Below are 15,100 nucleotides of genomic sequence, written 5' to 3' on the forward strand. Positions count from 1 at the left end.
TCTGTCTGTCTATCTCTCCACTAATCTGGGATGATGATTTTTAGTGGCACTAATACAAAGTTAAATTCCCCTCTATATTTCTGCAAGTTGGGGGTTAATTGTTCCTTGCTGTTGAGCTTGTTGGGTTGCTATAGACTGGGAGAAAACTGCTTTATAAGCTAGCTAATTATTATGGCAAATAGTGCCAAAACTCCCTAGTAGAGCCATTGGCCAACACTACTACCTCTTAAAATTGGAGGATAAGAGAAGGTGCATAGTGCTATTTCATTTTACCCCTAGTTTTAATTTTCGTGGACAAAAATCCTACACACAGGTTAGTTAAGAGAACATTAACATGACTTGATGATAACTTTAAATATCTGATTTATTTAAGTTAGCCATGTCCTTTGTGATTTCATGAGTGATACCATAAAGGTTTTAAGTAATGAATTTTAAAATGTCTTCCTTTGAAGAAGATCAATAAAATTGAAGTTAATGACACTCTAATGCTTTCTTTAACATTTCATTCTGAGAATTTCAAAGTTGCCAGGGCAGGTGGGTAGACACCACATGACTAAGTTTTTAACTTGGACATCTTTCAAAGATACCTCCCCCACTCGTCTTTTTAATAAAGGTATGTACCAAGAATCTATCTATTGTAAGCATGACAAGGGTCAGACATATTTTAGTCTTTCATGCAGAAATTTTATATAGCTCTTCTGTCTAGTACCAAACACTTGATTTTCATGCTTGATGTTTTAAAGAGGTTAACATCCTCCCTGTTCAGCTTTAATGTAAACTTTTCTTAAGGTAGCAAACTATTGTTGCCTTCTAAACTGAGATGAGTTTCATTTTGCTGTACTGCAATGCAAATTAGGTGTGCTATTTTTGAGGGCCTTGCTAATGTATACTGATGAAGATCCATTATTCAATATTGTCAGTTAATGAGTAACACACAATATAAAGAGAGACTAATGCATCCTAAAGCATACTTAATTAAATTTTAGTTGTGAAAATAATTTAATTTTAATTTTATTACTAATTTGTAGTATACTAATAAATGTATTAAAGGTCCTGTCTTGTAATTAATGTAAGACGTTCAATCACTTTTTACCATTAAATCTTCAAGAGGAACTGCCAGCTTTTGTAGGTATAGATTAATGTAATTCTGCTCTTTCCAGGCCTCCTCTATCTTTCTGTTATGATCTTTTTCTGAAGACTTACTGGTAAGTTTAGGGCCACCTTTGAAATTCTGCCAGTATGTGTTCAGCTATACAGCATAAACAGTTGTACAGCCGTTTTACATTTTAAGAAATAAAAAACTAGCCTATTCTCCCTTCCCCTAGTGGTGATTTTTACCTTGCAGTTCGCTGGCTTACACTCAGTCTGGGACTTGTCTACTCTGAAAGCTTAGAATCTAACATAATGGCACATTACAGGGTTTGAGAAATTGGACCAAATTCATATTTTTTTTGTAATGGAGTTAAACCAAAGATGAATTAGATGTGATAGCCTTCTGATGTCATTACATGTCAACACTAGAAGCGTGCTAGCAGTTCAGTCCGTGTACCCCTGGACTGATACTAATGATGAATGCTCTGCTTCCCTTCTTATTTTCTTGTGCCTGTGTTGGTATTCTGTTGCTTTTTTTTTTTAAATGTTGTCTTTTATATTAAAATCCAGCAGTCTAGTCTGCATGTGTGGGCCATGTACTAAGTAGGTTCTGGTCTTTATTTTTTTGCCAGGAGGAAACCAAACATAAGCACTTACATAACTCATCAGCACTTACAGCTCCTACCATTGTTTTCATGTGTCTGTGCACTAGCTAGCATAGTAAGGCTTCCATCAAGGTTGGAATCTCTCGGGATTTAACAGGTTCTCAGTTAAAAAGACACTGAAAGAGTAATAGAGTTTGAATGCCCTTTCAGCTTTTAAGCATGAACTTTTTATTCCAGTTAATTTCAGTGTTAGGTGACAGTTTTTCAAGATTTGAAAACCAGGACCCAATGCTGCGTCATCCCTGGCCTCTTTCCTTTATTATATCTGGCCTGAGTACTTGCTTATGCTCACACCCTTCCATTCAAAATAAAAATAAATAATTACATATTTATTAAATACAAGATATACAAACCTAAATGTTTGTTTTAACCCTCATCTCTTAAAACCATGACAACTTTATACCATCTTTGGATACCCCTTTCCCACTTAGGGTACCTACTGGTTTACTCTACTTCCCCCTCCCCCCCGAATTGTTTGTAATATTAACTTTGCAAACTAATTGAAACGTATTCTGTTGGCTTCAGTACAGAAACAGTGTTTCCCAATTTGAGCAAATTTACAGGGGCAACACTAACCAGTTGATGCTCCAATGTGACATACTTAAATTTTCAATCTTTTTTTTGTGTGGTTTCCATTCAGAACATCAGTTGATTTTTTTGTGATGCAGTTGTGTCTCTGTGGACTTTAAGTTCTGGGCTCTACTAATGATGTCACAGCTTGTGTAGTAATAAATATAGATCAAAAGGAAAATGTTGACAGACTTAAAGGGGAAAGATCAAACAGAATAAGGCAAATAAATCATTACATTGGATATGTATGGTATAAACCAATATACTGTGATTTTGGCTTCCATAGTTCTCATTGCCATGCCCTTTGGAAGGACTTGCATAACTAATTTTTGGATTAATCCCTAATGAGTAAACATTCAGCTCATACACTTGGTACTCAGAATTTTTGTAGTCTCACATACCACTGTACGTTCAGATCATACATCTACGATACATGTTTAAACATACCAATCGCTAGGAGATGCTAAAATTATCCACCCCTGTTTTGACCTGACATACTTAACAATGATTTGTGAGCTGCTCCTGCTGCTGTGCAGCAAGCATATCCCTGCTCACATCATTCATCTGTGATCATGCTGTTGCCCAGAGACGTGCTGCATCTAAAAAGCTATGCAGTCTCCTTCCTGCTCATTTGACCTCTCCATGGCTGTGAGTGACAGAGTTTCAGTTAATCACTGGCGTGATGTGCACACAACTTGTACGTTTTGTCAGATGTTCAAAACCCTTGATAGCCCAGCTCAGCTGCTAAGGTTTTGCTCCCTGTCACAACCAGTCGTCTCACTTTCAGTGGGGCACACCAGTTGTGTTTCCTTATCCAGCAGGCCTGGCCAGTTTACTTCTCTCCAGAATGTGATTTGTTGCATCATAAGGGAATGAGACCGTTTAGTGCAAACAAAACTGGGGGAACATGGGTTAAGAGCATAATTGTGGCACAGTTAGTTACCAGGCAAGATTATGATGCTGGGACAGGAACTAATATAATTTGGGAACATCAATGAGGTTTGTTTTAAAATTCTTCCTTTCATCAAATCCACTTGCTGACTCTGCTTTTGCAAGTTCAAATTGATAGGCAAGCACCCCCTAGTTATCCAGATGGCTGGTGAGAGTTAGGGCGGCTGGTATGCGGGGATGGGGGGAGGAGGGTTATGGAGGAAAGATCAGCTCTTTGGTTCCAAGCACATCAGGAACACTGCCTCTGAAGAAGTGAGGTTTTTACCCATGAAAGCTTATGCTCAAATAAATCTGTTAGTCTTTAAGGTGCCACCGGACTCCTTGTTGTTTTTGTGGATATAGACTAACATGGCTACCCCCTGATAATTGATCAGTCTCTATTGTGTGTTCATATTCCTCTTCTGCTTCCTGGCTGACCCCGTTTTCAGTGCATGCACAGCCCTGTATCTTAGGGGCTACTGCAGCAGCTAGTCAGCAAAAGAGAGTTTCTTCCCACTTTCTAGGTGTGAAATTGTGAAAGGACTGGTGTGGGATACCCTACTGGCTTTTTTAGCCTAGCCACCTTCTTCGAGTAGTGTCTCTGTAGTGCTCCACTGTAGGTGAATCTCCCCCTTTGCCTCTAAATGGGATTTTAGGTCGTAGTGTCCGTTCAGCCTGCACATGAGCACTCCCTCCCTCGTGGTCTGCTTCGAGCCTGTCTAGCTCTGTGTGGATGACCCCCCCCCCCAGGTCTTCTCAACCGCCTTTGATCTCGAACAGTGAGGTGACAGATGTGTTGCTGCACAGCTGAAAGTTGACCACTCAATGTACTTAACAACAAAAATGGAAACTGTTCCAAGTTCAGTATAATTCTAAGCAACCTTGTCTTTTCTCCCTCTGATTTTAGACTACATTTTAGACCTCGAGGTCAAAACTCTCATCTCCCTGAATCTTGTGGCCATAATTGCTTTCCACCATCATGGAGATGGATACTTGGTGTTTGGTTTCAGAGTAACAGCCGTGTTAATCTGTATTCGCAAAAAGAAAAGGAGTACTTGTGGCACCTTAGAGACTAACCAGTTTATTTGAGCATGCTCATCCACTGATGCGTGGATTCCTTAAGGGCATTGGGAATCTCTTCCTGCATGTGAGACCACCTGCTCCAACCTGGGATCTTAACCTAGTTCTCAGAGCTTTGACTAGACCTCCCTTTGAGCCCAGGGCAACTTGCTCTCTCTTACAACTGTCCATGAAGACAGCATTTCTAATTGCAATCACTTTAGCTCGGTACATAGGAGAAATAGCAGCCCTAATGGCTCACCTACCATACAGGGTCTTTTCTAAAAACAAAGTAACAAAGAGGCCGCATACCAACTTTCATATGGAAAGTGGAAACAACTTTATGTAGAATCAACAGATCCATCTCCCTGTTTTTTCACCAAACCACATTGTGACTACAGGGAGGAGATTATGCATATGCTAGATGTTAGAAGAGCACTAACCTTCTGTTTAGACAAGACTGAGGACTTCAGGAAGCCCTCTTTAACTCTTTCTTTAGTTTGCGGAAAGATTAAAGGCTCTGCAATAGCCTCTCAAAGACTGTCCAAATAGGTCACTGTTATCAAGGATGCAACCTGGTGTCTCTTTCTGGAATTCATACGCTCTCAATGAGGTCAATTTCTACCTTCCTTAAAGATGTTCCTATCTCAAATCTGCAGAGCAGTGGCTGGGGCATTTGTCCACGCTTTCGCAGAACATTATGCAATCACTGTAGATTCGGCCTCCCATGCCATCTTTGGCTTCACAGTATTCTCTGTAGTAACAGACTCCACTCTGAAGCCACAGCCTTCACGGGGGCTACTGCTGTAAAGTTGCCTACAGTGGAGCACCCATAGGGACACTACTCGAAGAAGAAGAGAAAGTTACTCATCTTGTGAAGTAACGATGGTTCTTTGAGATGTGTGTCCCTATGGGTGCTGCACAACCTGCCCTCTACTTCGGAATTCTCCATAAGGGGCTCAGCAGTAGAGAAGGAACTGAGGAGCGTTTGCCAGTGCAGTGCTAGATTGCCTGGAGGCAGACCATGAGGGAGGGCAAACGCATGTCCAGGCTGAACGGACGTTGCTACCTAAAATCTTCAAGTAGAGCCGCGGGGGCACAGATACACTTACAGTGGACCCCCCATAGGGGACCACAGTGAGTTCCTTCCTCTTGTCCCTCAAAGTTGTGTGATTGGAACTCTGGGAAGATTCAACCATCACCCACCCACCTAGAGGTCCCATACTTTTAATTCACTCAAAACACTACTGATGAATGAGCTAAATTTTTTGCCTATGTATTATTAAGGGCTCTTTTAAGAATATAGAGCCAATTTTAGTACTAAAGCATTCTCTGGTATCTGTGTGGTAAATTCACTTATTGAATATAACTAAAGGTAATTTGCTGACTTAGATACTGCACCATAAATATTTGTTTAGCAATTTCATTAAAATCATGAGTGCTTTATGAAGCAAATGTAATGTGAGAGAGTCAGCAAAATGAGTGGTCATTTTTTGTTACTTATGTTTCCAGTTAACTGTTCCAAAACCATCAGTGGAGTTAGGCAAGACCAATTGTCAGATTTTAAGTGATCATGTTTAAACTGGCTTTTGCATAAGTAAACATAACTCCAAGTGCTGCTTTGTGCTTTTGTTGTTGAAAGATTAAAAGGTGTCTCCTTACAATTGACTCCATTACAATGGAGAACCCATACATATACTGAACTATAAGAAGAGTCCAGGATGGAGAACACATGCAAATTACCATGGACGAAGTTTTGACTAGTGAAGTTGGGTGTCTCGGTTTTTGGATGATCAATCTGACACATTAAAGGAGCATGAGTTTCGGTGGGTGGGTGGATCCCCAGCACTTTCAAAAATCAGACCCAGATTGAGCACCCAAAAATTTGAGATGTCCTAAAAATCACTAGTCGCTCTTGAAAATACTGACCTTGGTTCTTGACTGTATTATGCCAATTAAATGTCAGGAGAAAGATTAACATACTGATAAGTGGATTGACTTATTAAGTATTCTACAATAGTGGCATAATCCAAAAATAATGAAATTCAAGAAATGATGGATGTTGTGGTTTGTATAGATCCTGAAGTCATCCACTGCCACAGTTCTCAGCTTTTATTTTGAACAACTTGTGACTTCCCCAATACATGATCAGTAAAATCAAAAAGGATCAGTTTATCATGCTCACTAGCACCAGAAGTTTCATGTGGCAGGCATCCACTGTTGCATGTTTTTGACAGTGTATTGTGGCATTAATTTAGTACTGTGCAAAAGTGCAATGTCTCAGAGTACACCTAGCATATCTTTTCAGGTTCTAGTTCCACCAGTCTTACTCCTGTGAGGTTCTCTTTCACCTTGAATGACCAGTAGAAACGATCACATTTTTAATGTCTTCAGTCATTGGGGCCTCTCGGCTACTCTGCTTTAGCAAGTAGAATTTGTAAAGTGTGGTTAATGTACAATATTTGCCAGCTTAAAAGTTTCAGTGGAATTTCACAAAAAATAATAGTTCTCCATAACCGTTTCTATATGTTTAAACTGGTCCATAGAGGTACTTAATGTGGGTCAGATGGCATAAAGGAGTGTTCTCAAGGAAGCTGAATAGGGGAACTCCCTAACACCCCCCCCCCCCCAACAAGAAAAGGTGGAAGCTAATTGCCAGCAGTAAGGGAATGACATTGCTGCTTTCTGTATGGTTATTTCTGGAACCTAAGGTGTTTTGTTTTTTTTTTGGGGCTATGTAATTAAGTCAGTGTTAGTGCCTTCACTAGCCGTGCTACAGCTGTGCCACTGTAAGCTCTGTATTGTAGCCATAGGGCTTACAAGACAGTCTAAAACTAAGGCTGCCTGGACTAGAAGAATGTCGTGTGAAAACTTAACATTTTTAAACATGTCTCTGGACCTGATACAGACAGTTTAAGACCTTTTAAGTAGGCTGTGATCAGTCCAGGAGCCTAGGTATGGACATCTGTGGTTTAGGGCATCATTGCCAGGTTTGGCCAGCCTATTTCAAAGCAACTGAGAAAGCTTGGTAGAAGACAATGGGGAAAAATACTAATTGCTTACATGTGTATGTAATGTAGAAAAACAGTCTAACATTATTTTAGAAATAGCAATGTACCTATCTTGTAACTAAAGACTTGTACAAGGAGACAGAGTTACGTTTATATATTTCTTGGCTCCTTAGAATGTTTAATCATGGAACGGTAATAGTCTGAGTGTAGGTTTCTCTGTGGAGTAAATAACTCAGTGATACGTTGTCAAAACTGGAATGGAGATTTAATATTGGAATCTGAAAAGGCCTGGTTCCAAATGAAGTCTGTAGGATGGAAAGGTATCTTAAATGTGGGTAAGGATAAAAGATAATCTGCTGAATTTGGGGTAAACAGAATTTGAGAAGTGAGATTTCTGGAGACCATAGGAGAAGGAATTAAATTACTGACAATGAGAATAAATCATAAATTAGTTTCAACAGAGGAATATGTTGGAAACCATATTTCTGAAGAGACAGAAGGCGAGTTACAGGCCTCTAAGACACAGGATGCGAAAGAGTTTGTGCTCAAGTTGAATTTTGTGTATTTCAGACATGGAGAGGGGTGTGAAGCTTCGGTTTGAGAATTCTCTTCTTTCCAGTTCTTAAAATAGTTGCAAGATGTTTGCCTTGAACTTGGTGGGACAACATCTACTGTAAATGAGACAACTATACAATTCTAAGGAAGTGTAAACTCTGTCTTTATGAAAATAATTTGGATCTTTGAGGGCCCCAAGGAGGTCTCAGATATACGAGGTAGCAAGCTGGTCGATTAATTTTATCATCTTGATTTTCGTTGCTAGTGATCTTGACAGGGTCATGTATAAATATTGACTATTTATTCCATACCTTCACTTGCTTTTGGATGTGTGGTACCTTCTCACATCATTGTGCTTCTCCTCCACAACTTGCAGGCAGGTGATTTATGAAGTGACATGCTTATTCCTAGCAACTGAACACAATGGCTCCATGGTAGGTGTAAGACTTAATTGATTTGAAGGTGTACGATATAAATTTTCAAAGGCACAGTGCGGCAACATTTTAATCATGCTGTGTAATGCAAGGGAATGCACAAATAGAGAAAGTATAATAACCTTTTAAAATTAGAAATGGGTTCCTTACATGCTTACCTGATCACTTACTTTAAATACTAAACATCAGATATTAGAACATTCTTCTGAAATACTTCTGTATTCACAGTTGCACAAAAATAGTTGCCCCTTTACTTATTAACATACACACCTTCCTAGGCAAACAATTCTTTCCCTTTCTCTGTTGCCTTGAAATCTTTTAACTAAATTAGTAGATCCAAACACCTATTTTTGTACTGATTTTTGAGACAAAGGTGTTAATACTTCCAAATGATGAATTTGGTATTCACCAAATTCTGTTTTCTAATCATAGAATATCAGGGTTGGAAGGGATCTCAGGAGGTCATCTAGTCCGACCCCCTGCTCAAGCAGGACTAATCCCCAATTTTTGCCCCAGATCCCTAAATGGCCCCCTCAAGGATTGAACTCTCAACCCTGAATTTAGCAGGCCAATGCTCAAACCACTGAGCTATCCATCTCCCCAAATTAACTATAGGTAGCATAACCTATATTTTTTAAATCCTTGTTCTTAAGGACTTGAAGCAAAAATGTTTCCTGTTTGTATGGGGCCTGATCCACTTCCCCATGGAGCCCTTCCATTTGTTTTCAGTGAAAGGTGTTCCCGATAATCAGATTTATATTGACTAGTCAATAATACATCCTTTTGTCACATGAGCTGTGAGATATAACTTGAATATGGGATATCTTAAAAAATGAGTTCTCTAAATTTCAGGTATGAATAGCTTAATTTTTGTGTGATTTTTATGTTACAGCATTGCTTGTCTGTGTGTTTTGTGGGTTTGCCTTTTCACCTTCATAAGAAATTAATCAAAAAATTGTTAAAGGAAGATCCCAGGGATTAGTTATGTTTTTATCCATTTTCCATCATATGGTAAAATATTGATAAATATTACTGATTTTATATCTGAGATTAGTTAGTTGAATAATGGTGTGTGAGGCAGAATCTCAATAATAGAATTTTTAAATCTGATTTTAAAACCGTATGCTTTCAATATTTCAAGTCAGTGAATAGAGATACTGATCTCTCTTTTAGTCGAGAACACCCCTAATAATCTATGATAAATAATTCCTAGTTAGGCGTTCAATTTGATAAAAATATGACTGAAAGAATCAGTGGGTCAACTCCTTCAACTTTTGTGCGCAGACATGCTTTTTTTAAAGTAGACCCTGTATTGAAGCAAAAACTTTAAACATTTAACTCTTTCACATTAGATAGTATGGAAATAATGGCTTTCATTTTGTGTTCAAAATGGAAATATTTTTCCTAGTTAATGTGTCTCTGCAAATTCTTTCTGTAAAACTGGAAGAAATCATTTGATTTCGGACAGTGTGATTTTTGTGATGAGGTGATGTAAGAGCTTCATACTTTCCATCATAATGTCAAACAATAATACTTCATGGTAGGTACAGCTCCTCTAGTGTCACTGTTGAACTATAAAATGAGCTGTGAAATATGTTTCCAGATTAGCTTGAAACAGTGAGAACTCATGCACTTCCTTAGTGAGTGTCTTGGAAAATAAATTACTCTGTCACTGGGTAAAAAGGATATTTCAAATGTATTTGAGCAGTTTAGAACCTAAAAATTCATACAGATAAGTTGTCTTGTAAACTCATGTGCACTAGACACCAGAATTTCTAGGCACAGTAACTGCTTCTTGGAGCAGCTAGTCCTGGAACCTACAAAGGAAGAGGCAATTATTGGTTTACTCCTAAGTGGAGCACAGGATCTGGTTCCAGAGGTGAATATAAGCTGAATCGCTCAGTAATATGATAATTAAATTTAGTCATTCTTCTGTGTGTGTGAGTGGGGATACACCCAAGAAGCCCACCACAATAGCATTTAATGTCAGAAAAGGGAACGACACACAAATGGGGGAGCTAGTTAAACAGAAATTAAAAGGTACTGTCCCAAAAGTGAAATGCCTACAAGCTGTATGGAAACTTTTTAGAAACACCATAATAGAGACTCAAATTAAATGTATACCCCAAATAAAAAAAAAACAGAAGACCAAAATAGTGCCACTGTGGCCGAACAACAAGATAAAAAGTGGTTAGAGATAAAAAGGCATCCTTTAAAAATTGGAAGATAAATCCTGCTGAGGAAAATAGAAAGAAACATAAACTCTGACAAGTCAAGTATAAAAGTAAAATTAGGCAGGCCAAAAAAGAATTTGAAGAGCAATTAGCCAAAGACTCAAAAACTAACAGCAAAAAATTTTTTTAAGTACATCCAAAGCAGGAAGCCTGCCCAACAATGAGTGGGGCCACTGAGTGGTCAAGGTACGAAAGGAGCACTAAAGAAGGACAAGGCTGTTGCAGAGAAGCTAAATGAATTATTTGCATCCATCTTCACTGCAGAGGGTGAGAGGGAGGTTCCCACACCTGAGCCATTCATTTTAGGTGACAAATCTGAGGAATTGTCCCAGGTGAGGTGTAAATAGAGGAGGGTTAGGAAGAAACTGATAAACTAAACAGTAATAAGTTCACCGGGGCCAGATGTGATATACCCAAGAGTTCTGAAGGAACTCAAATATGAAATTGGAAAACTACTAACTGGCATGTAACCTCACTTAAATCAGCTTCTGCACCAGATGACCGAGGATAGCTAATGTGATACCAATTGTTAGAAAATGCTCCAGAGTCAATCCTGGCAACTACAGGCCTGTAAGCCTAACTTTAGTACCAGTCAAACTGGTTGAAACTATAGTAAAGAACAGAATTATCAGACAAATGTATGAACATGATTTGTTGGGAAAGAGTCAGCATGGCTGTTGTAAAAGGAAATCATGCCTCACCAATTTATTAGAATTCTTTGAGGTGTCAACAAGGGTGATCCAGTGGATATAGTATACTTGGGCTATCAGAAGGCCTTTGACAAGGTGCTTCGTTAAAGGCTCTTAAGCAAAGTAGGGAGTCATGGGATAAGAGGTAAGGTACTCTCATGGATCAGTAACTGATTAAAAGATAGAAAACAAAGGGTAGGAATAAATGGTCAGTTTTCAGGTGCCAATTTTGTGATTTCCTTGGGGGTGCTTGGACCCTTGCTCTGCTCCAGGCCCCACTTCACCCCAAGCCCCTTCCCACCCCTGCTCTACCCCCACCCTGCCTCTTCTTGCCCCTGTTCCGCCCCCTCCACCCAGTGCCTCCTGCATGTCTCTGAACAGCTGATCACAGTGGGTGGGAGGGCAGGGGAGGAGCTGATCAGGGAGGTCCACTGGTGGGTGGGAGGCGCTGGGGGTGGGGGAGGAGCAGATCCATGGATCTGCCAGTGAGTGCCTAACAATCACTATATTTATCTTTTTTTCCGTGGGTGTTACGGCCCTGGAGCATCCACGGAGTCTGCACCTGTGCCTCCAAGGATCTGTACTGGGATCAGTGCTGTTGAACATATTCATAAATCTGGAAAAAGGGGTAAACAGTAAGGTGGCAAAATTTGCAGACAATACAAAATTACTCCAGATAGTTAAGTCCAAAGCAGAGTTACAAAGGGATCTCTCAAAACTGGGTGATTGGACAACAAAATGGCAGATGAAATTCAGTGTTGATAAATGCAAAGTAATGTACGTGGCAAACATAATCGCAACTATACATATAAAATGGTCTAAATTAGCTGATCTTGGAGTTGTGGATAGTTCTCTGAAAATATCCACTCAATATGCAGTGGTAATCAGAAAAGCGAACAATGTTAGGAACCATTAGGAAAGGGATAGATAATAAGCAGGGAATCTAGAAATCTGTTTTCCACAGAAAAACACGGAATTTCTGTTTTTTTACAGAGAAAAAATAACATATTAACTACATTTTACTGGAAGTACCAGTGTCATTTATTCAGTATGCGCAACCTCCCCCTCTTGTGGTTGATTTTTTGAATGCGCTTTAAATCTACATACAGTGGAGCCTCATTTTATCTGAGCCTCCGTTATCTGGCTCTGACGAAGGCTGGGTACAGGCGACAACTTAGCAGCAAGCAGCTGGGGCTCGAGCAGCTAGCGGTTCGGTTAACATGGAGAGCCGGATAGTGGAGGCTCAGATAAACTGAGTTCTCTTGTATATCTATAAAACACTGTGTTCAATTGATACCTATGTATTGTGTGGCTAGGGAAATTAAAGTTTAGCATTTCATTTTCATTATGGAAAAATGGATTTTGGATTTTTATTTGGGGGTGGGGTTATGATGGAATATCAGGATCCCTGATAAAATGACAGAAAATATAATGCCACTGTATAAATCCATGGTACTCCCACACCTTGAATAGTGCATGCAGTTCTGGTCGCCCCATCTCAAAGAAGATATATTAGAATTGGAAAAGATACAAAGAAGGGCAACAAAAATGATTAGGGGTATGGAACAGCTTCCATATGAGGAGAGATTAAAAAGACTAGGACTCTTCCGCTTGGAAACAGAGATGACTAAGGGGGGAGATATGATTGAGGTCTGTGAAAGCATGACTGGTGTGGAGAAAACAAATAAAGAAGTGTTATTTACTCATAACACAAGAACTAGGGGTCACCCAATGAAATTAATAGGCATCAGGTTTAAAACAAAAGGAAGTATTTCTTCATACAACACAGTCAATCTGTGCAACTTGTTGCCGGGGTGATGTGAAGGCCAAGACTAGAACTGGGTTCAAAAAGAGACCTAAATAAATTCATGGAGGATAGGTGGCTATTAGCCAAGATGCTCACCAATGCAACCCCATGCCCTGGGTGTTCCTAGCCTCTCTTTGCCAGAAGCTGAGAATGGGCAATAGGGGATGGATCACTTGAGAATTGCCAATTCTTTTCATTCCCTCTGAAGCACCTGGGCATAGGCTACTGGGCTAGATGGACCATTGGTCTGAACCAGTGTGGCCACTCTTATGTTCTTATGTGCTAGAAAATGTACCAGTTTGACTAAATCAGTTTGAAAATGGGTCTTGTTAAACTAGTGCAAATTACTAATGTGGACACACTTAAACCAGTTGAGCCCTTGTTTACGTCAGTTTAGATTAGGTCTGTAACTTTTCAGTGCTAGCTAAATTGATATAAGCAATGATTTAATCAATCTAAGTATGTCTGTATTAGGGATTTTCAGTTTAAACTAAGTTTTAAAATTAATTAAGCTGATGAATTTTTGTACTGTAGAGAAGGCTTACACTTTTAAATTACATTTGGGCTTTACCTTCTGTAAGTAGACTGAAGTGAGCGTGCACCTTTTTTAGCAATAGGTTCCCAAATAACACAATGGATAAATTAAGCTTAAGTGGTTCCTTCTTCAGCAATCAATTCTGTTTGTTCTCTGTGTTTTTGTTATAGAGTGATCTTATTATAGATATGACTTAGAGAATTCTTATAATTTAGTATTTATTTCATGGTAACACCTAGAGCAGTGATGGGCAACCTGCGGCCCATGGGCTGTATGCAGACCATCAGGGTAGTCCGCTGGTGGGCTGCCAGACAGTTTGTTTACATTTGTACAACCACCCGCAGCCCCCAGTGGCTGCGGTTCACTGTTGCCAGCCAATGGGAGCCACCGTACATACACTTAGCAAGTCAGTCTCTGTCCAGAAGTTTACACCCTAAATAGACAAGACAGACACAGAGTAGGTAGGGAAACAGAGATACAGAGAGGTGACTTGCCACGGTCATACAGCACATCCATGGCAGTCAGGTCAAATCACGATGCTTCTTCGAACTGTTTTAGCCAAAGCTAACTAAAATATTAGTTAAAGCCTTATTTGTAAAAGTAGACTAAGATTCTGATATAATTATAAATGTTTAAACCCATTCTTCCAAAATTTGTGCACTTAAGTATCTTGTCCCAGAGGGATTTTCCTCTCTGTTGTTGAAACTAGTACAGTAAACTGTGAGTGCATTGCTTGTTACAATTTTTATCTTCTGTAAAGTTTTCAATTTATATTTTTAATAAAGCTGATGGGTGGATATTTTCTAATATCTAGCTGATTAAGATAGTTAAAGAATTAATACGTGTTACAGACAGTATACAAGAGTGAAATGCTGCTAAAGTTATGAAACTGATATTTCAATCAAGGAGATAGATGAGTGATTGGGTTTTAACGATGATTGCATGCTGTATAACGCTTAACTAATGATTTAGAAAGATGTATAGGTGCAATCAAGGACAATGGAAGAAATTAAAATTATGAAACAAACTTGTCCTTAAAATGGGAAACATAATGGGAAAGCTCTTTATGTAGATCATCGGGTTTTTTCTGCGGGGGAGGGATGGAGGAAGTTGATTCTGAATGGCTATTACCTGAGAAGAATGGATTCAAGTAAAGCTTCTCTTAAATGGCATAGGATTCAAAAGAATAACTTGAAACTTCTCTTTGTCACACCAAGATGGAGTCTTCTCTTCTAGTTTTAACAATAGCAAGATTCTTCTTCTTTTTGTTGGTGGTGCAGAAGCCTCAAGTCCAAACACCCTCCCCGCCACCCCTCCTCCTCTATGCGCCCCCCCCCCCACACTAGCTCCTTTCACTTGATTTCTTTTGTGTTCAAACAACCAATGTTCTTCACTGTAACCCCATCTCCCAGTACTCTGTGGCTGCCAGGATTGTGAGAATTGTTTGCGATACCTGTGTGTGCTTTTAGGGCCCAGATACAAAAAAGTTGAGAACAATTTTGTTTGACCATGAGCAGAA

The 15,100-nt window shown here is 39.4% G+C and overlaps 1 protein-coding gene across 7 annotated transcripts in view; it reads left to right on the top strand.

Moving 5' to 3' along the window:
- The window catches only part of TSC22D1 (TSC22 domain family member 1), a 134,775-nt gene that overhangs the window by 60,987 nt on the left and 58,688 nt on the right, over positions 1 to 15,100 (top strand). The gene's annotated exons all lie outside the window — the stretch shown is intronic.

The sequence above is a fragment of the Lepidochelys kempii genome, chromosome 1 (assembly GCF_965140285.1).
Source record: "Lepidochelys kempii isolate rLepKem1 chromosome 1, rLepKem1.hap1, whole genome shotgun sequence".
In the NCBI taxonomy this organism is placed as follows: Eukaryota; Metazoa; Chordata; order Testudines; family Cheloniidae; genus Lepidochelys; species Lepidochelys kempii.